This window comes from Ceratotherium simum, chromosome 20, assembly GCF_057802395.1.
Source record: "Ceratotherium simum simum isolate JZ-2026a chromosome 20, ASM5780239v1, whole genome shotgun sequence".
NCBI classification, from domain to species: domain Eukaryota; kingdom Metazoa; phylum Chordata; class Mammalia; order Perissodactyla; family Rhinocerotidae; genus Ceratotherium; species Ceratotherium simum.
This window is the reverse complement of record NC_141919.1, coordinates 52,857,162-52,878,785: the sequence shown is the minus strand read 5'-3', so window position 1 is coordinate 52,878,785 and position 21,624 is coordinate 52,857,162.

Sequence of the window (21,624 nt, the reverse complement as noted above, 5' to 3'; positions counted from 1 at the left end):
ACCACGTTTTCTCTTAGATGTATATATACAACCACGTGGTCAACAACCAAACTTCTCCTAGGAGCAATCAAATTAAGTAAACTTTTTTTAAAGTCAATAATTATGCTTCAGCTGGAAAATTAAATTAGTAAAATAACAATTATTTAAACATTAGCAAAATTTTTTTAAGTGAAGTTTTGAAGGAGGTTCAGAGAAACACAAATATCCAGGCACAATTTGATATCATGTTTACGTTAAAGTATACCTTTCACAAGTGAGAACATAATTGTCCATCATACAAATATGAAATGAATGCATATCAAAGACTATTCCACTTGCTAATTAATGAGGGAACCAGTAAGATTGTAAAGCTGGTTCAATTTGAAGAGGAGGCTCTTCATAGGCAATTTAATAAAGGAATGTTAGTCTAAGATCGATAAATTAGATATAAAACTGGTTAATGTCCTGCTGGTCAATAAACCGTATCTTTAGAGGTTATCATCTCTACCAGACAGACCATTTGCCTCTCTATGGGTCAAAATTCTAGAAGTTACCGTGTGACTTCATCAAGTTTCGACCATTAACTAGCAGTGACCAAGCCCATTACCCCAAGTAACCCTTGGCTGGGACGGTTAAAACTGCCTCCAAAGGGTATTGAGAGACACGCCACTCAAGTCTGTCTTTCGTTCAAGTTTTAAATGATTTTTTTTTAATAATCACTGTATGTAGAAGCCTCAACTTTGTTTTATTTTCCTTAAGCTACTTTAAATGGAAACATTTTACAAAGTTAAGATAAAGCTGCAGCCATCTTGGCACTAACAGCATAAAACCTGTGACACACATCAGTAATGGACTGATGACCACATCCCTGACTTGGCCATAAAACTCCTGTCAACACAGCCCAAGGCAGCTGCTACCTGTCCACCGTCAGATCTGGTATGTGACCAAGTCTATCACAACCTCCTTCCCAGGTGAGTTTTAACCATTTAAGATCCTGGGGTAGTGAGCACTCTGGTGTTACGTGGAGTTAAAGATGGCCCACTCAACTTTCTTCCTGTGCCAACTCCACGTGAGAAAGCTTGTGTCTGTAGGTGCTGAACTCGGGGAGGCCAGACTTCAGGCTTCTCTCCTCCATTCTCAGTGAGCTGCCTCCTGTTTTATGAGGTTCAAGTGACTGAAGAAAGGGAACATGCAAGTGCTCAAGAGGACTGGCTTGCAGCAAATCTTCAGTTCTCCACCAATCACGTCATTCTGCACACTAGGGTGCAGTTTTCCTGATGGGTAGCTGAGAGTTCCACACAATTAAGTTTTTAAAAACATTCTAGAATGACTGACTAAAGTGCCACTTTATTAATTAAGTAGGTTGTGCTTATATATTCCTTATGAATTAAAGACAATTTATTTTTAAAACTTAAGACCATAGTAGATTTTTTTTCCTTCATCCAAATTACTCTTTACTTACTGTTCACATGCTTATCTCTCCTGATTGAAGACACCTTAGGCCAAATTACTTATTGCCCCAGAATCAACATCAGTTGCAATGGGGAGTCGGTGGAAGCTGAAAAGGTGAGGAAGTCGGAATATTCCAGCAGCAGCCCAAATTCCTGGACACCCCCCATGCCCTAAGCTACCATCACCTCCTCCACTACCTCCCTCCTCGCCCCTCCCCATCCGTCTTCCCGACCCTCTGCTCTCCCCCTTCTCTCACTCCAGCCCCTCATTACCTTAGGCTCCTTCCCTCTTCTTCGCCCCTATCCTGCTCCCCATCCGCGCTTTCTAGGACTTTCCTTCCCCCGGTATTTTGCCTCCTTCGGCGCTGGTCTCCTTCCCTCTCCTCACTGCAGTAATTCATCCCACTCCCCCCTCTTCAGCTCTACCTTCTGGGTGAGCTCCTTGCTTGCACCTTCTCCTCCCCCTAGTGCTCCTCTGGACCCCCCTTTCCTCCCCATTCTCTACACCCTCCCCAGCTTCGCCTGCAGGCATGTGATCCACTCTGCTCTCTGATCCAATCTGGATTTACTCAGATGGCTGATTGCCTAAGTAACTACACAGCTTCTCAGAATCATCTTGCTGTCACAGAAAATTATAAATTTACAGATTTCTCCATTAACCAAAGGATAATAGACAATTGCTCCCTGTGTTAGGCCTGGTTTTAACTAACAGTTACAATTAATCACAGATCTGATAAGTAGTCAAAATACTGAAAAACACATTAGCCTAGTATAGGTTATGATAGAGATTGTTGTGATAGTCTATGATAAAGAATTGACTGAAGACTTCTAGGAAGGCTACCAGCACAGATGTCCACTTACAAATCTCCTGAAGTGAATTTTGAGGAAGACAGCTTCCTCTACTTTAACTAGAAAATGCCTATAACCTCATACTGACAACTGCAAAGCACATTGCACCTGATGTAATAACATTTTGGAACAAATTGCAAGAAGCTGTTTGGAGCTGATTAAATGCTTGTGATGGCAAGCACGGTTTGGCGTTGCAGGAATAAGCTGCATGAATCTCTGAAGTCACCATTGTCACCCCAGCAGTGGGAGCACAGATGTGACATGTGAGCAGGGAGCAGGCACCCATTAGAGGATACCCCTTAGTTCAGGTCAGCAATGAGGGAGCCCAGGGGAAGAACCAGGCAAGGAACTATTTTAAGTCTGCCTTGTCTCCTTATATTAAAAAACAGCGAGATTGGAACCAAGTCAACAACCCAGCAGCTGACCAAAGGCAGCCCTGTGGAAGAAAGCACTCCCTGACCCAGTATGCAAGAACCCTGTGAACTGTAAGCAATTGCTCTAAACCAATCTCACCAACTCAACCTGCTCAACTGGAAGAGAGGGAACAAAAGGCAACCCACATCCAAATGCTGATGAGTCCATAAACAGAGCTCAGATGAGAGATGGTGTTTAGAGAAAGCGCAAACTAAATAAGAAGAATTCTTCACCCGTCCTATTAACAAAGTTAAAATCATGAGATCTGATAACTGCAAGGATCAGACACTGGCACTCTCTTCCAAAACAATTGGTGGTTCTGTCAATTGTGAAATCTCATTGGAAAGCAGTCTTACTCTATCTATCAAATTTGAAAATAGACCTTCCCTTTGACAGAGGAATTCCATTTCCAGAGTTATCTTAAAAAATAATTGCCTGCGAGTATATGGAGCCATATATGTGGAGACAGTCCATCTATCAATAACGAAGTGTTTATAGAAGGGGCACTGCATCTCATCCGTGGAGCACAGTACCATGGAGCTGTTTGAAAGAAAGAGGCAGATCTCTGTGTTGCTAAGACTTACTGTAAAGTAACACTAGTAAGTTGCAGAATAATGTCTATTCACGTAAAACCTACCTATAAATGTGTAAATGCATCAGTATGGGTGCACGTGTGTAAAAATGGAGGGGAAGAAGGCAAACCACACCTGTGGCCATGAAAACCTCCAGGGAGTGAGAGTGAGAGGTGAAGGGGAGTTTCTATTTTTTTCCCTGTATTTTCTTAGCATTTTTTGTGTAGTTTATAAAATTTGAACGCATTCATGAATTATATGTCACAAAAAAGTGAGAAGAAATCTAGCCAAAATTAATTAAGATAGCAGAAAAAGAGGTTTGATAAATAAATGTTGACTTTTTTTCTTGAAAACTTAATAATACAATTAAATGAATAGCAATACTAATCAGAATAAAAGAGAGATAACATAGATATCCAAAAAAATTGAACGAGAATTCAAGAATAACCAAAGTTCAGAAGCTATTAAACTAATTCTAAAAGAATGCTTTCTAGAAAGTGATAAAAAGAGCAAGCACTTATCCTGCGCCTGTTATGTGTCAGAGACTGTCTACGAGTCCTGCAATATTAATTCATGACAACCTCATTGTCCTCATTTTACCCTGAGGGAATTGAGGCACAGAGAGTTTAGGTAATTTCTGTGATGATGCAGAGTTTAAGTAACAGAGATTGGTTTGAATCTTGTGAATACGGCTCCAGAGTCTGCGAACTTGAGCTCTTTGCTCCACCACTTCCCACATCTTATTAAAATAGGAATAGAATGATATAGTTGTAACATGATTTAAACAAGAAATCAGAAATATCAAACCAACAGCCAGCACTATGCTTAATTATGAAACGTTAAATGCTTTTCTACTGTCGTCACTAACAACACGAATTTCCCACCACATGTCAATGAAATCTAGCAAAAGAATAAAATAAGATAGAACAATGTTGGAAAGAAGGTAGAAAAGTGGGCATTATTTGCAAATGATGGGATAGAATAACTGGGAAAAAATCTAAAACAAGTAACTGAGAGTGTTATAAACTAAAAGTTAGTTTATAACATGACAAAATTGATACATAAAATTCAAAGTTTCTGACATATCACCAATATGATTAGGAAAAAAAACAAAATTCATTTAAAATAACAGCAAAACTAAAGAAAATATCTAAAAAGAAATTTAACTACATGCAGAAACTATTAGCAATGTGAATATATGAATAAATGAAGGTATATAAATATGAAAAATACAAGAAAAATGAATAAACATGAGCTTTATTTGATAGGAAGATTTACTATTCCTCTGATGTCAATACTCGCTAAATTAGTCCAAAATTCCAATTGATTTCCAGTCAAAGTCCCAAAGAGATTTTGGTCCATTGGGTAACATTCATTCTAAATTTCACCCAAATGAACAAGCCTGCAGGAAGGCAGGATGAGGTGGGGAAAAAAATAGAAAAATCTTGAAAATGAAAAGTAATGAAGGAGATTTTTTTCTCTACCAGTTAATAAGATGTAATATTGAAGCCACTGTGGTCCTAGTACAAGAATCTCCAGATGGGGGCCGGCCCCGTGGCTTAGCGGGTTGGGTGCGTGTGCTCCGCTGCTGGCAGCCCAGGTTTGGGTTCCGGGCGTGCACCGACGCACCGCTTGTCCGGCCATGCTGAGGCCACGTCCCACGTACAGCAACTAGAAGGGTGTGCAACTATGACATACAACTATCTACTGGGGCTTTGGGGGAAAAAAAGGAGGAGGATTGGCAATAGATGTTAGCTCGGAGCCGGTCTTCCTCAGCAAAAAGAGGAGGATTAGCATGGATGTTAGCTCAGGGCTGATCTTCCTCACCAAAAAAAAAAAAAAAAAAAGACTCTCCAGATGGAATAATGAAACAGAATGAAAGACCAAAGAGAATAGCTGAATAAAAAGACAAACATAGACCCAGTTAAAGATGATGACCAAATTAGTAGTTCAAATAAACGGGAAAAGATAGTTCTATAAGTGGTTTTTAACCAACAGTCTAAGCATTACACAGGATTTCTAACATCAAAATACATTCTAGGTGGATGAAATATACAAATGTTAAGAAAATCCCAAACATAGAATACGGAAACATGGATGCATGATTTTATAATCAAAGTGGAAAAGACCTCAAGTAGCAGACCATAAAACTGATAAATTTTACTCATAAAGATTGAAATATTTTCATGGCTGAAAAAAATGCAGCAATAACAAAACATCATAAATAAAGTTGAAAGAAAATGGAAAATAGGAAAACAAAATGTACCATACATAAAAGTTGAATGATCAATTTCTCTTTTATAAAAATAACTCTCAAAAATAAATAGATGGAGTTTTTGCTTCTGGCCCTGATGGAAACAGACAGAATGGATAGGTCTCATGCCTCAAACAAGAAGAAATCTAGACAAAGTATGTGAAACGATGGTTTGCAGACATTGGCAACAGTTAGCACAGGGCATTGACTTTGAGAGACGAGAAACAAAGGAGGTGAGGACTCTCCATGCCTGGACCCCTACCAAGAAACTTCCAGGATGTAGAGCAGAGCCGGGGGGCTTCACTAAGTTAAGAACAGAGAGTTCAAGTCCAGGGAACGCAAGGTGGCCAGAACTGCCGGGCAAAAGACAAGAGCGGCTAGAGCTTCCGAGATGGCTACAGAAGTCTGCAGAGGGTCCCTTCCTTCAAGTCTTTGGCTGCCTACTGACCTGGGCATACAAGTCAGGAGACTAAAATGTATGGGAGAAGAACCACCAGAGAGAAACCCACAAAACCATCTCTGAAGCCTCATGGGGTTGGGAAGAGTTTCAGTTCTCACAACCAGAGTGGAAAGGTTTCCTAATAAACTGGGCACGGGGGAGAGTTCTCACAAACGGTATTCAGTCATGGGACCAAATCTTCTCTCTACTAAAGGTAGAGTTTAAAAGTAAGGAACAAAGTGAATGTGGCTTAACTGCATCCAAAAACAAGGTTCAAAATATCTTTTTCAATTGAAAAAACCCAATACTCAACAGCATCAATTCACAATGTTCAGACACTAATAAAAAATTACTAGGCATGCAAAGAATAAAAAATATGACCCATAAATTTGAGAAATTCAATCAAAAGAAACAGATCCTAAAGTGACACAGATGATAGATTTAGGATATAAGGAGATTAAAATAGATATTGTAAATATATTCCATATGATCAACAAGGTTGCAAAACCATGAACAAGATAAGGAGAGAAATGGTACATGTAAAATAGTCCCAAAACAAACTTCTAGAGACGATAAATACAATATAGGAAATGAAAAATCTACTAGATGGAGTAAACAGCATTGCAAACACAAAGATTAGTGAACCTGAAGACATAGGAATAAAAACTATCTAAAATGAGACACCAAGGTGGAAAAAAAAATACCAAAAAGAGATCAGTGAGTGAGCTGTGGGGCAAAACCAGGCAATAAAGCAGGTGAGTACGTGGAGAACCAGGAAGAGTGGGGACCGGGTAGTTAAAGAAATAATGGGCTATTATTTTCCAAATTTGAGTAAAACTATAAACCCAGACTCTCAAGATGCTCAAAAGCACCCAAGCAGGAGACACAAGAAGAAAATTATATCAGGGCAAGCTCCTTGACATCAGTCTTGGCAATGATTTTTTCTATTTGACACCAAAAGCCAAGGCAACAAAAGCAAAAATAAACACGTACATCAAACAAAAAAGCTCTGCACAGCAAAGGAAACCATCCACAAAATGAAAACACAACCTGCTGAAGGGGAGGAAATATTTGCAAATCATATATCTCATAAGGGGTTAACAGCCAAAATCTGTGAAGAACTTGTTGGGGGAAGAGGGAGCATCTTTTTCTGCCCTTTTCTGTAAGGTTCTTATGGCTGGCCAAATAATTGACAAGACAGGTTAGCAGGAGAAAATAATACCAAGTTTAATAACATGTATACATGGGAGAAACTCAGAAACGAGCAACTCGTCCCTCTGTCTAAGCTGCTCATTTAAGTATTGCAGCTAAAGGTGAGGAGCGTATTGGGGGCGGGTAGTGGCCTGGGACTTTAGAGGGCAGGAAGACAATTTTTTTTAGGGTCATCTCTAGATAATGTGGTCAGGGAGAGACAGAGTTTTTGATAAAAGAGGCTTGGAGCCTTTCCTATTGTAACCTCTATCTTACATTATCTTTACAGCCATCATGACAGAAGATCTGTTCCAGGAAGGAGTCACCGTGTCAAATTCTTTAGGCAGTTAGTGGGGGAGGTCAAATGTCCTCAGAGAAAAGAACCAAGGTAAAGAGAGAGATTTCAGGGTGGCCAAATCTTGATCTCCCACAAACTCAAACAATGCAACAGCAATAAACAAATAATCCAATTTCAAAATGGGCTCAGGAACGGAATAGACATTTTTCCAAAGAAGGCATGCAAATGGCCAACAGGTACATGAAAAGGTGCTCAATGTCACTAATCATCAGGAAAATGCAAATCAAAACCACAATGAGGTATCATCTTATACTTGTTAGGCTAAAAAGACTAGAGATAGGAAGTGTTGGCAAGGATGTGGAGAAAAGGGAACCCTTGTACACTGTTGATCATACATTGTTGGTTGGAATGTAAATTGGAAAACAGTATGGAAGTTCCTCAATAAATTAAAAATAGAACTATCATATGATCCAGCAATCCCAAAGGAAATGAAAAGAGGATCTGGAAGAGATATCTGCCTTCTCTTGTTCATTTCAGTATTATTCACAGTAACCAAGATATAGAAACAACCATAGATGAATGGATAAAGAAGAATGGTATATAAATACAACGGGATATTATTCAGCCATGAGAAACAACATGTATGGACTTTGAGGGCATTATGCTAAGTGAAATAAGTTACACAGAGAAAGACAAATACTGCATGGTGTCACTCATATGTGGAATCTAAAAAAAAAGTCAAACTCATAGAAATAGAGAGTAGAAAAGTAGTTACCAGGGGCTGGGAGGTCGGGGAAATAGGGAGACGTTGGTAAAAGGGTACAAACTTTCAGCTGTAACATGAATAAGGTCTGAGGATCTAATGTACAGCATGGTGACTATAGTTGATAACACTGTATTATATAATTGAAATTTGCTAAGAGAGTAGAACTTAAATGTTCTCACCAAAACAAACAAAAAAGATAAATATATGAGATGATGGATGTGCTAGTTAACTACATGGGTGGAATCCTTTCACAATGTATACCTGTATCAAATCACCACAATGTACACTTTAAATATCTTTCAATTGTATTTGTCAATTACACCTCTATAAGACTGAAATAAAAATAAATAAAATAATTCTTCTTTCGGTGGGATGAATCATCTTAGTAATCAAAATTATTTATTTGGCTTTGGTGGTTCAATTCTTTATGATCACAGTTAAGTGACTATTTGTGATTAAAAATGTGTTTAACCTGATAATAACAGCAATATAAAGATAATTAGGCAGCAGGTATGAGATTGCTTCCTAATTTTATCTCTGCTAATGACTCACTCTGGCCACTTTACTAAACAAATGGTAATTTTATCAAATTAAATCATACGTAAAATAGCCTGAAAGCTATGAATTGTTACATGAGCAAAAAGTTTATTATTGTTATTATTATTAATTTTACTATTAAGGACATAATTTTATATGACTGATTTTTCACTGTTTCCATGCAAATATATTTTCAAACTAGTGCAATTAATATGGCAGGCAAGTGCTGCTTATGTGAGAGAGAAAATTTCAGCTGCATTTTCCTATCGTTAGGTAATAACTGTGAATTGTCCATCAGGATAATACAAATATAGGACATCCCACAAGTATTTGGGCCGAACTGGTAACTTTTTTTCTTTTTTCTTTGTAGATTTTGATGTATTCTGCTTTTTTAGATTTGTGGCCTAAGTTAGATTGATGCAAATAATAATAATGACCATTTATTACTTGGCACTAGAGTATGGTATTACCTGACTCTACCACTAGCAGCCACGTGGCCTCACGTGGTACTTAACTTTTCACCTCATTTCCTCATCTGTAAAATGGGGATGAACGTATCTAGCCCAATGGGTGGTGGTGAGGTTTGAATAAACTTCTAGAAGATTCCTGACACATAGTGAGCAGTTAATGAGCTATTCCTACCCTTGTCCACCATTACATTTGTTATGGAGTAAATTACTTGAAAAGACTTCTGTGTAAATGGTATACAAGGGAACTCTCAGGAAGACTTTAGTGCTGATTGATCAGCTTATGAAGCATCCCGTCTGAATCAATACTGTAAACTTAGATAATTAGCATAGTCTCCTTATTGGTGCAATTACAGCTGTTCTGGACTTGTGATTGGAAGGAGTAGTGTGGTAGAACTTGTCCTTTTGCATAATAGGACATAAAAAGCTAGGTTCCCAGCCCCCTGCTTGCTGACCCCGAAACCTCCCCTCCGAGTTGCACTGTGCCACTCACCCAGACGTAAGTCCTGAGCTGAGCCTGCCATGAGCATACAGCGGGTCTCCTTCAAAGGGACCCCCTCACACCACGTGCTCCCGGATTCGGAGGGCAGTAGGTACGGCCTCTACACCTGCTCCATGCCTGTGTGTCTGACTGAATGTGCACTGAGACCTGCTTTCATGGTGGCCTATTCCTGGTAGCCAAGGCTGCAAAGGTGGGGGCTCTGAACAAAGGCACCGACTGATGCCCATCGACATAGCCTGCCATTTCCCAGACACTAAATTTCCAGGACTGCCTCGCCACACTTTGCCAGGCTCAGGGCCAGTTGCTTTGCTCACATTCCCTCAGGGAATTTTCACAGATGCCCTGTGAGGTTAGTGGCGCCCTTCCTGACTTATGGACAGGGAGCCTACAGTCAGGGAGAGGCAGGGAAACCCAGTGGGTGAGTCATAGAGCAAGATTTGCACCCAGGTCTGACCAGAATGCCCAGGCCCTTAATTGGTATACCACTTATTAGTCACACCATGCTGACACCTCATCGGCTATTTCACAGCCCCTTAAACAGTGGACTTCTGTGACCACTGATGTTACACAGATGACACCGTATATGTAGGTCAGCTGCTGTGTTCCTGTGGAACACTCCTTTTATTCTAGGAAGCACATGCTCTCTGACCACACTATTTATTTCCCCCAAATGGCACTTGGTTCTGATTCACGGAGCACATTCATTCACTTTTCATTGCTGTTGCTGTGATTATCTGGTGCCTTAGAGCTGTTTCAGCTCATCTGAGTTTGGACCAGGTACTATTCTTAGTAAACCGTTTGCTAAATAGCTGAAAAGTCTTTTTTTTTAATCTTTGAAAGCAAGCCGGAATACTTCTTGCCCTGATATCATACAATTAACTCAAGCAGGATGGATCTGGAAACCCCTCCCACTGCTTTTCTTAACACCCAGCTTTGCTTTTATGTTGCAAGGAAAGAAATGATTAATTTTTCATTTTATGCTTTCTCTTGTACACAGAAGGAGAACTCGACGGTGCATTTTCACAATGGCCTCACCCGTATCTTCTTCTAATTATTCTCAACTCATCTTGAGAATCAGATCTTTTAATCTCTGCCTTTGCTGGCCAATTCTAGGCAGCGTTTTGTGAAGGAAACCTTGTCAAATAGATTTTCCATTGGTACAAATAAAATGTGTTAATTATGAGATCTCCGTCTAGTTAGCAGTTAGAGGAATGTAAATAATAGGAGGAAAATAATACTTTCTTGTTCTCAAAAACATTACAGGAGAATATGCAATGATTTTTAATTCACGTGAGTGGAAAACCAGAGGAATAGGTGAATCCTGACAAATAATCTGTTTAAAATAATCTATATTTAAAGACATTTCAAGCAAGTGGAATTTTTTTAAGGCTATATAGACAGACGGTGTAATTAAATTAAATCATTAGCATTTGCTTAAATACGGTTACTGAATCTGTCATTTGAGAAAAAAAACAACCCTAGAGTTATAATAAGGTACTCACACAGAAGATATTTGCCACTGGGTCAGTTGTGTGTGAGGGTGTGTGTGTGTGTCTGTGTGTGTGTTTACCACCCTGGATAATTATTTATTATTTTTTTACAGAGAAGATTAAAATGAGTCAGCTGAATGCCAGTTTGTTCTTATCGAATTGAAAATTGGAACAAGAACCCAAGAGGCTTTGGAAAAGGACCTCATTTAAGTAGCAAGTGTGTCCCAGCCCAGTGGGGAGTCTGAACAGAATTAGGCAAAGAGAAAATGCTGTTGTAATCACTGTGCCTTACTCCCTTTGTGTTCCATAACCTCAAGTTTTAGGAAGGAATGAGGATAATGGAATCAGGTAACTTCATTTCTTAGACAAGTAGCCATTTTAGAAAACAGTGATTTTCCTCTAAACTGTGTCATTTTAAAAGTTTTCTACTTTAATCAACTTGTAAAAATCAAATAGGGCTGTAACGGAGTCACGTGCAGTGGATCAACACTGTCCCTGAGAGCAGCCAGAAGAGCTACATGAAAATGATGAAAATGGACAGCACACCTGCGTGAGGCAGCCAGGACTGCGGCGTCAGACCCGAGGACGCGCACTCAGCTGGGGGAGGCAGCTGCCGCCAAACCCCTTCCTCTCCTGACCCGGGGCAGGCGGCGGAGAAGCCTGGCCGGAGTCTGCCCGGAGTCGGGGCAGCTGGAGAGAGACGCAGTCACAAGGGGGCCGGGCGGGGGACGCGAAACCTGGAGTCAGTTTGCCAAAGCCACCTGGACCTACGGGACCAAGGTCCCAAAGACAACACAGTCAAGGCACGAGCTCTCCCACGGCGGGTGCTGGTGAAGCCCCCAGAGCAAGAGGGCCAGAAGCCCGGCAGAGAGAATCCAGACAGGCAGAGCGGGGGCTGGGGGCTATGAGCGGAAGAGGCGGTAAAAGAGTAGACAGGGGGCCAGAGGAAGCAGCCCCTGCTCTTGGTTTGGTCTATGAGCTGCAAATGTTTTCTCCCCAGTTTATTTATGTCTTTGGCTTTATTTACATCTTCACTTTACATATGATGGGTTTTGCCCTGGAGACATTTTTGAATACTACATAATCAAATTTATTTTCTTTTATGTTATGATTTCTAGGTCTTATTCGTACTTAAAATGGGCCAAATCTCAGACCAAAAAAAGTCTCCCCAGTCCCCTACGTTAGGTACAATGAATGAACCCAACCTTTGTGTCTTTCCCCAAAGTACTTATGCAATTATGTCAGCACATTTGTCAAATGATTCATTCTTCTCTACATCTATGATTTGAAATGACACATCATTTATCGTATACTAAATTTTTGTACAAATCATTTTGTATTTCTGGACTTTTAATTAATTAACCTTCCAGCCCATTCATGTGTCAGCCACTTGTTTCTTTTAATACTTTTTATTTTTAAATAGGTTAAAACTCACAGACATTTACAAAAATAGTACAGAATCCCACTGTACTGTTCGCCCAGCATCCCCCAGTGATAATATATTCATAACTACAGCACACTGTTAAAATAAGTCAATGTTAGTAAAATAGGATTAAGTCCAATACAGATCTTACTTACATTTCACCAGTTTGTACAGGTGCTATGGGGAGGAGAGTGTAAAGCTGTATGAAACTTTATAACATGTATAAATTGACTATCACTGCAATCAGGATACTGTTCCATCGATACAAAGAAACCCCCTCATGTTACCACTTAATAGTCACACCTACACCCACTCTTAACAACTGGCAACCACTGATCTGTTCTCCATCACTCTAATGCGTTACCTCAAGAACACAGTCATCCCTTGGTATGGCCCCCAACCCTCGGATACCAAAATCTGCGGATGCTCAAGTCTCTTAGTCTGTCCTCAGTATTAGTGGGTTTCACATCTGCGGATTCAACCAACCTCGGATGGTACACATAGTACTTGATTCCCAGGATGCAGAACCCTCGGATTCAGAGGATCGATTGTATTATGTAAACAACTCAGACATTATGCAAAATTTCTTTTTGTAACTAGACTTTTATTTTGAGACCATTGTAGATTCACATGAATTGTGAGAAATAATAGAGATCCCATGTATTCTTTACCCAATTTCCGCCAATGTTAGCATCTTGCAAAATCAAAGTACAATCTCACAAACAGGATATTGACATTGACTCAATCCACTGATCTTATTCAGGTTTCCTTGATTTTACCCGTACTTATCTGTGTGTGTGGTTCTGTGCAATCTTATTACATGTGTAGGGTTGTGTGTCCACCACCACAGTCAAGATACAGAACAGTTCCATCAACACAAGCATTTCCTGTGTTGCCCTTTTATAATAAAACTCACCTCCCCCATACCTGCCTCATTTCCATCTCTAAGCCTTGGGAACCACTAATCTGTCCTCTATTTATAAAATTTATCATTTCAAGAACATTATATAAATGGAATCATACAGTATGTAACTTCTTGCTATTGGTTTGGTTTTGTTCAGCATAATTCCCTGAAGATTCACCCAGTTGTTGCATGTACCTTGTTCCTTTGTATCGCAGAGTGGAATTCCAAGGGATGGACGCATTACAGTTTCACCATTCTCCTATTGAAGGACATCTGGGTCCTTTCTAGCTTTTGGCTATTATGAATAAAGCTTCCGTGGACATTTGTGGAGGTTTTTCTGTGAACATAGTTGTCATTACTCTGAAATAAATGCCAAAGTGTACAATTCTTAGGTGGTATGGTAGTTGAATGTTTAGTTTAGTAAGAAACTGCTGAGGTTTTACATTCCCATCAGCAATTTATGAGTGATGCATTTCTCTGCATCCTAGTCAGCATTTCATGCTGTCACCTTTCATTTGAGCCATTCTGATAGGCGTGTACTGATAGCTCAATGTGGTTTTCATTTGCGTTTCCCTGATGGGTAATGATGCTGAACATCTTTTCATGTGCTTATTTGCCATCTGTAGGTATCTGCATATACACTTTGTCTTTAGTCCCTTTTCTGTTAAGACTGTTTGTTATGTGCTGTTGAATTTTGAGAGGTCTGTATGTATGCTACATGCCGGTCAGATATGTGGTTTGCTAGTATTTTTCTCCAAGTCTGTAATTTGTCTTTTCCTCCTAGTAATATAGGTTATCACCTACCAAAAGTTTTAAATTTGGATGAGATCAATTGGTCATTTTTCTTTCTGTGAATCATGCTTAGGGGATTGAGTTTAAGAACTCTTTGCCCAGCCTTTCATTCCCAAACGTTTTCTCTTATGTCTTTTTTGTAAAGCTTTTATAGCATTCTGTTTTCATGTGAGTTTGTGATCTATCTTGACTTAATCTTTGTATAAGGTGAGTGTTTTAGGTCAAAGCTCACATCTTTGCCTATAGATATCTACCTACTCCAAAACCATCTGCTGGAAATGAGTCACTTTTGCACCTGTGTCAATAATTAGTTGGAGGCACTTCTAGTCCAGATAAGACTCTGTAAACTTCTTTTCCCTCTCCTCTCCACTCATTACAGCTATGTACTCTGGAAATAACGCAGGAGGCAACTACACGTGGGTTCCGAAGGGTGGGAAGAGGAAGGTGAACTGCTATGGGGAACCAGGACTGAGGGGACAACACGGCAGTGGGGGTCTTCCATCTTGTGGGCAACACAAGAAGGTTGTCCAATCCTTGTATTTCTTACCCAAAGAAGGCAGGTCCTGTAGGCTTATTCCCCCTCGAGATTGAAGGGGAGTCCTGAATATTACAGTGGGGTCACCCAGCATCACTGGCAGGGGAAGGATGGGGGCTCCCTGCTAACACTGAGCAGCCGGGGTAGTGCTCTCCTTAACTGCCAATGAGACTCCCTCCATCACCAAGAGGTACAAGGGCAGCCAGGGGCATGAGGAAGAGGAACCAACCACAAGCGCCCGGCCTAGGAAGCTGCTTTTTCTCTATAGGCCTGACACTCCACTCCACCCCCAGGGACCTCAGAGTAGCCAAGGGGCACCGCCAGGGGTATCCTGTAAGAACAAGCAGCACAAAACCTGGGATGCACTCTCCATGCCCCATGGATACAGAGGATCCTACCCCAGCAAGCTCCCAGTTAGAGAATCTCTTCGTCTCCATAGGCCTGAGGCTCCCCTCTCACACCGAAAGACACCGGTGGCCTGGCCAGGGAAAACCCCATATGGCCCTCAGGCATAACCAGCAGAGACAAGAGGATGCCCCTCTGGCACCAAGTGAAACAAGCCAACCAAAAGAGGACCTCAGAGGCTCTGAAAACTAAATTGACTTTAGAACCACACTCCACAAAGTCGGCCAGGAACTCCACGCTTGCCTTAAAAAGTGTAACTACTTGTCAGAGTAAAATACCTAGAGAGGATCGAGAGTCTTCTAGCATCACAGACAAAATTTCCAGGATACAATCAAAAAAGGACCCATCATCCAAGACCCACATCTCAACTTAAATGAAAAAGACAACCAAACGAGATAAATCAGATATTAGAATTATCTCACAAGGATAACTATGTTATCTGTGGACAGAGACAGTGTCATTCCTTCCTTGCCCTTCTGTATACCTTTCCTTGTTTTCATGCCTTATTGCCCTTTAGGACCTCCAGGCCCACGTGGAGCAACAGTGGTGAGAGCGGCTCAGGAGCAGCTGGAGCTGAGCTGCCAGGCATCGAGGAGCCGGTTAAAGCAATAAGCCCCGAATGAAAGGAGTGGCCAAGCTTTTAACTCCGTGTCGTGATAGTATAAGGCAGAGGCTAAGCTGGAGAAAGCCTCAGTTCTCTCCCCATTCTATCTGTTCAGTGGGACGGCCCGCTGGTCGATGTCAGGAGGGCCAGCACAGACATGGAGGTCGTCCTGTCACCCAGCAAAAGGCTCAGGCGGTTTTATGGACTCCAGGACCAGGGGCGGGAGAGAGGGAAGTACTAGGAGTGGAAAAGGACTGAGCTGTGAGGCCGAGTGGAGGAAAGAATCTCAAGTGTTCCCTGTGTCCCCATCAGAAGGTCTTTGCAGAGATCCCTGAGGATGGCCACCGTGGAGGGCCTCCCAGTGAAGCCCCTGGGCTGGAATGCAGACATGCGTAAGAGCACGGCCGATGGAGGGGCCCGAGTCCTCGATTGCATCCCCTTCAGAGCCACAGTGCACGAGCTGTGCCCCGTCTGGTCGGTGTGGGGCAGCGTCCCCCATGGGTCTGTCCGCTACAGCCTCTGTGATGTCTGTGAGCAAGGCTGAGAAACCGCACGCAGGATCGGGGCCTAGAGCTGGACTCTTCTCTCCTCTTTGGTTTTCTCAGAACCCGAGTGGAACACACAGCCGATTTTATCACAGCCCTGATTAGGTTAGATTCTGAGGGGCCGTGTCCAGGACCGGGAAATTGGGGTGAGCCGACAGGGACCCAGTTTGGAGCAGAACCCCTCTAAGTAGGAAGAGCCGACCTGCCTGGAGGACTGGGTCTCACTACAAGTCACGAGTCTCAACAGCTACTCACCCAGGGAAAGGGTCTCCTCGACGACCCGAGTCTCCTGGACCAGTGAGGAGGCTTCTTAAAATTGTTGTTTGAGCCTTTTCACTTGGCCAGAGGCATTAATTCAGGCCTTGCCCAAGCTGGCGGGGAGCTCGGAGCTACCATGGTGAATGTCACCCAGGGTGGAGGTGATATCCTCATCGTCAGGTACACACGCACACACACACACATACACACGCACATATACACGAGGAGTGAATCCCCGAGGGCACACGTGGGCCCTGTCTTTGGAAATAGTTTATACGTCAGGACCCCCCAGGTAGGACACAGATTAATTAGGAAGTCAGGTGAACGACCAGGCCTCTTCTCCCAGGCTTCAGTCCAGCCTCCGGTTTTAGAGGCTCTTCCTGAGGCCGTCAGCTTTAACCTGTTTTGTTTGTCTAGGAGCGTGGATGCTATGTGGAGGTGTTCTGTGGGAGACGTGCAGGAGCTGGGCCATCCTCCACTGTCCAGCTGGGGGGTCCAGTGTGATCCTGGGCTCGGCCGCCAGCCTGAATCTGAAGGAGTCGGGGAGCAGGGGAGGGTTTTGTTTTGTTTCGTTTGTTTTTTAGGAGGAGGGGAAGGCTTTCGGGAATAGTTCTGAAAATACAAATATCGTCAATGTCTTCTCTCCTCCTCATGCCTTTCTAGGGGTCGGGTTGTGTGTTTGTGGTGTTATCAGTGTATTTTCTTTAGCGCTCAAAACTTTATTAAGTTTCTAAATTAATTTTTTTATTTTTATTTAGACGTTTTGTCTGGAAGGGTTGTATGTACGAGGGACAAAAGTATTTTTACAGAAAACGTTTTTATATAAGTTAACTAGAAACACACGTCATGTTTAAGAATTGGTTAGCACAACATTTTGAATTTTTGAAAGATTTTAAAATGAGTTTTTGTAACCTCTCGTATTTGTTGTTTCATAGCCATTTAATTTTCTGTTTATTTAAGTCCTTAGAAAGGTGTGGAAGGGGACACATGGCATGGAGACCGAGATGTCAGTAACTGTAAACGGAGGAGATACAGTTGCAGGGAGGGGCAGACCGTCTGAGCAAACGTATGGCGCGAAGAAGAAGCCCCTTTTGGGGGAATTGTACTGAGTCCCAGTCTGGTCGCCTGCGATGTGGGGTCCAGGTTGGGCTTGTTTTGTCTCCTTTTATCAACCACTTAAGACTGCTTTTTAATTGTTCATGAGAACACTCAATTCCCAGAGCAGCTTTCGGGTGATAGGGAGCAGGGGGAGTTTGTACGTCTCGTGGTCGGGCTGTGATCAGAGGCCGTGTGCCCAGGAAACTCGAACAGGAAACAAATGTGGTCCTGCGGGGCCTGGATAGCTCGGCCTGGAAGCACAGCAGGGCTCGTGGGTGGGGTGCCTGGGACAGCCACCCGTGCTGCACAGAGCTCTGCCCACCGCGCTGAAGGCCCTTACCGCACTTGGTTAGGGACTGGCTCTCTCAGGTTGGAGGGCGGTCGCACCCCATTCCGGCCCTGCAAAAGTGACCTGGGAAGAGCCATCAGTGACCCAGGCCCAGGTTTGGGAGGGGAGGTCTCTATATCCCAGCCCACAATGGGCCAGTGGCAACACCAGCTCCTGGGGCGAGGTGCCGGGAGGCAGAGGACCACTCTGAGAACTTTCCCCAGAGTCGCAAGAACCCGGCTAGGCTGGGTCTCGCCTGCTGCTGTGAATACCATTTTTATTTTACCGTGTAGGATTCCTGAGCTGTCTCCACCCAGTGGTTTGAGACTTTCGTTCAGACTTACAACAGGATAGATTTTTTTGGTTTTAAGATTATTTTACAGCCATGGGCCCTGTGCTCAGTGTCTGCTAAAGCCCAAGAACTGTCTCTCAAGGGGCGTGTACTTCTTAGCTGATTCCAAGAGCTTATGAGTCTAAAAGCCCAAGGGACGCCTCTGTCCTGTGGTGGTGTTTCCTGCCGTAGGTTCTAATCCGTCAACTGGGAGGTTGCTGAGACCTGTAAGCAAATGGTAAAATAGATGGGTGGAGCCCAGGGAAGGGTGACCTGGGTGGCCCCTTGGAGGGTCTCCAGAGCGTTCTGTTGACTGGGCCCCAATTTGATTTGAAATTTGGTCCAAATTTTGCGTATTTGACAAGTATTCTCCATTATCTACATTTGGGGCTGTGTTGTATCTGTTTCTTACTTTTTAGGTTTTCTGTTTGTTTTAAATTGAAGTATTTATTTTAAAAAAATTTTTAATAGCTTTATTGAGGTGTAATCGATATACAAAAAACTGCACATATTTAGTGTGTATAATTTGATCGGTTTGAACATATATGTACACCATGAAACCACGACCACAATCAAGGTACTAAACATACCCATCACCTCTCGAAGTTTCCTCCTGCTCCTCTCTTTTTTAGTTTTTGTGGTGAGAACATTTAACTTGAAATCCACTCTCTTAACAAACTTCCGTGTACAATGCAGCCTTGTTAACTATAGGCACTGTGTTGTACAGCAGATCTCTAGAACTTAGTCATCTTGCATAACTGAAACTTTTTTTGAATATGTAGTTTTTATCTCTGTTTTTATGCTTTTTGGCTGTGATTTGTTGCTTTCCAAAGATAGGATGGATGAATCATTTCCACTCCACCATCTCAAATAAACCTGCAAAACATCATATATTTTAAATCTTAGAAATACAATAATTCCCTCAAAAGAAATGTTTTTGAGGAATTTATATTTTTGTTCATCTTTCTTTACTATTACCCTGGTAAAGAAAGATGCAAATAAAATTGTTTTTGCAAAAATAATTGCTTAAATTACTCTTTATAGAGATTTAAGAATTTCAGTGTTTTGAGTATCATAATTGTGGTTAAGACTTATCAAGTAATTATGGGTAACTCTAGTATTATTTGTTTAATACAATGCTTGACTTATCAGAATAACTATTAATTTTCAACTCAAGTATTTTCATGTGGATTGTTTTCCAAAGTAAAACATTAGTCGTGCTAGTTATCGCTACTTTAAATGAATAAGAACAGACATACTATGTATTAGATGCAAGATTGCCATGTGTGAGTCACTTCATATTCTTTAGTTTATGCATTACTCACAACAGCCCTAGGAAGTAGCTATTCCTCTCTACAGATAAGGAAACTGAGGCTCAAAGAGTTTAAGTCACACGGCCAGTTTCACATAAACAGTAGATAGAAACGCTGGGAGACACCATCATCTCTGCTCTGGAATAGCGCCATGGTTCCCAACTGGTCTCCCCACTCTCAGTCTGTTCTCAACCCAACAGTGAGGTTGCTGTTAAAACTTAAATCGAAACCACAATGAAATATCCCCTCATACCTGTTAGGATGGCTAACATCAAAAAGTCAAACGATAACAAGTGCTGGTGGAGATGTGGAGAAATTGGAACCCGTACACACTGTTGGTGGGAATATAAATTGGTACAGCCATCATGGAAAACAGTATGAAGGCCCCTCAAAAAATTAAAAATAGAACTACAATATGATGCAGCAATCCCACTTCTCGGTATACAGCCAAAGGAAATAAAATCACTACCTCAGTGAGATATGTGTATTCCCATGTTTATTGCAGCATTATTCACAAGAACCAAGATATGGAAAAAACCTAAGTGTCCATCGACAGATAAATGGTTTAAGAATAGGTGATATATATACAATGGAATATTATTCAGCCTTAAAAACAAAAGAAATTCTGCCATTTGTGACAACATGGATATGAAGCTGAAGGACATTATGTAAGTGAAATAAGTCAGACAGAGAAAGACAAATACTGTATTTGATCTCACTTATATGTAGAATCTAAAAAAGTTGAAGTCATAGAAACAGAATAAATTGGTGGTCACCAGGGGCTGAGGGATGGGAAAATGAAGAGATGTTGTTCAAAGGGTACAAACTTTCAGTTACAGGATGAATAAATTGGGGATCTAACGCACAGCATGGTGATTATAGTTAATAATAATGTATTGTATATTGAAGCTTGCTAAGGTAGTAAATCTTATGTGTTCTCACCACACACACACAAAAAAAGGCAATGATTCGAGGTGATGGATGTGTTAATTAGCTTTATTGTGCTAATCATTTCACAACATATGTGTATATTGAAACATCATGTTCTATGCCATAGCTACATACAATTTTTATTTCTCAATCATATTTCAATAAAGCTGGGAAAAAACCCAAACAATCAGAAGGCAAAAACTTATGACATGCCATGTCACTGCCGGGAGACAATTCTCCATGGGTTTCTTGTTTCAAAGCGCATGTTTGAATAGCAAACAGCCTTGGACCCTAGAGAAAGTGTATCCCTCCAGAGAGGTGTAGAAACCTACTACCCCATGGTAGTAAAGATAAAGCCTCTCCTTCCCCTCCACAGAGACATCTGCTTACACTCCAGGGTAGTAAGTGGTCTCTCCCTTTGGAGAGGAGGAAAGACAGGCCAACACATACAGCAACCCTACAAAAGCTCACAGCTGCCCAATTTTTTGATGCACCTTACCGCCCATGCAGAGAACAGAGGACCCTCATCACACTGTCTTGTCGTGCTGTAGGCATGGGGACCAGCACAAGATGCTTCTGCTGTGAGTAATAACAGTCTGTGTCTTTGGTCAGTAGATGCATATAACTCTGTGGGAGGATCACTTGTTAACCTACAAATACAGTAAAAGCTCAGACCCTTCACAGTTTCTGACTCAACAGTCACTGGTCTGGTTAGACCCCGCCATGGTCTCCCCACCTCACACCATGTTAGTACAAACACCTCAAGATGATGTTTACTGGGCTCAGCAGGACTTGGCCCCCACAAGCTGTTTTATTTTCTGTTCTTCTTGTCACTCGACTGCAGCATCGCTGGTGTCTTTGCTGATTCCTGAACAGGACAGGCAGTCTCTTGCCTCAAGAGTTTGCATTTACTGTTCCCTCTGCCTGAAAAGCTCTTCCCCCACCTGTC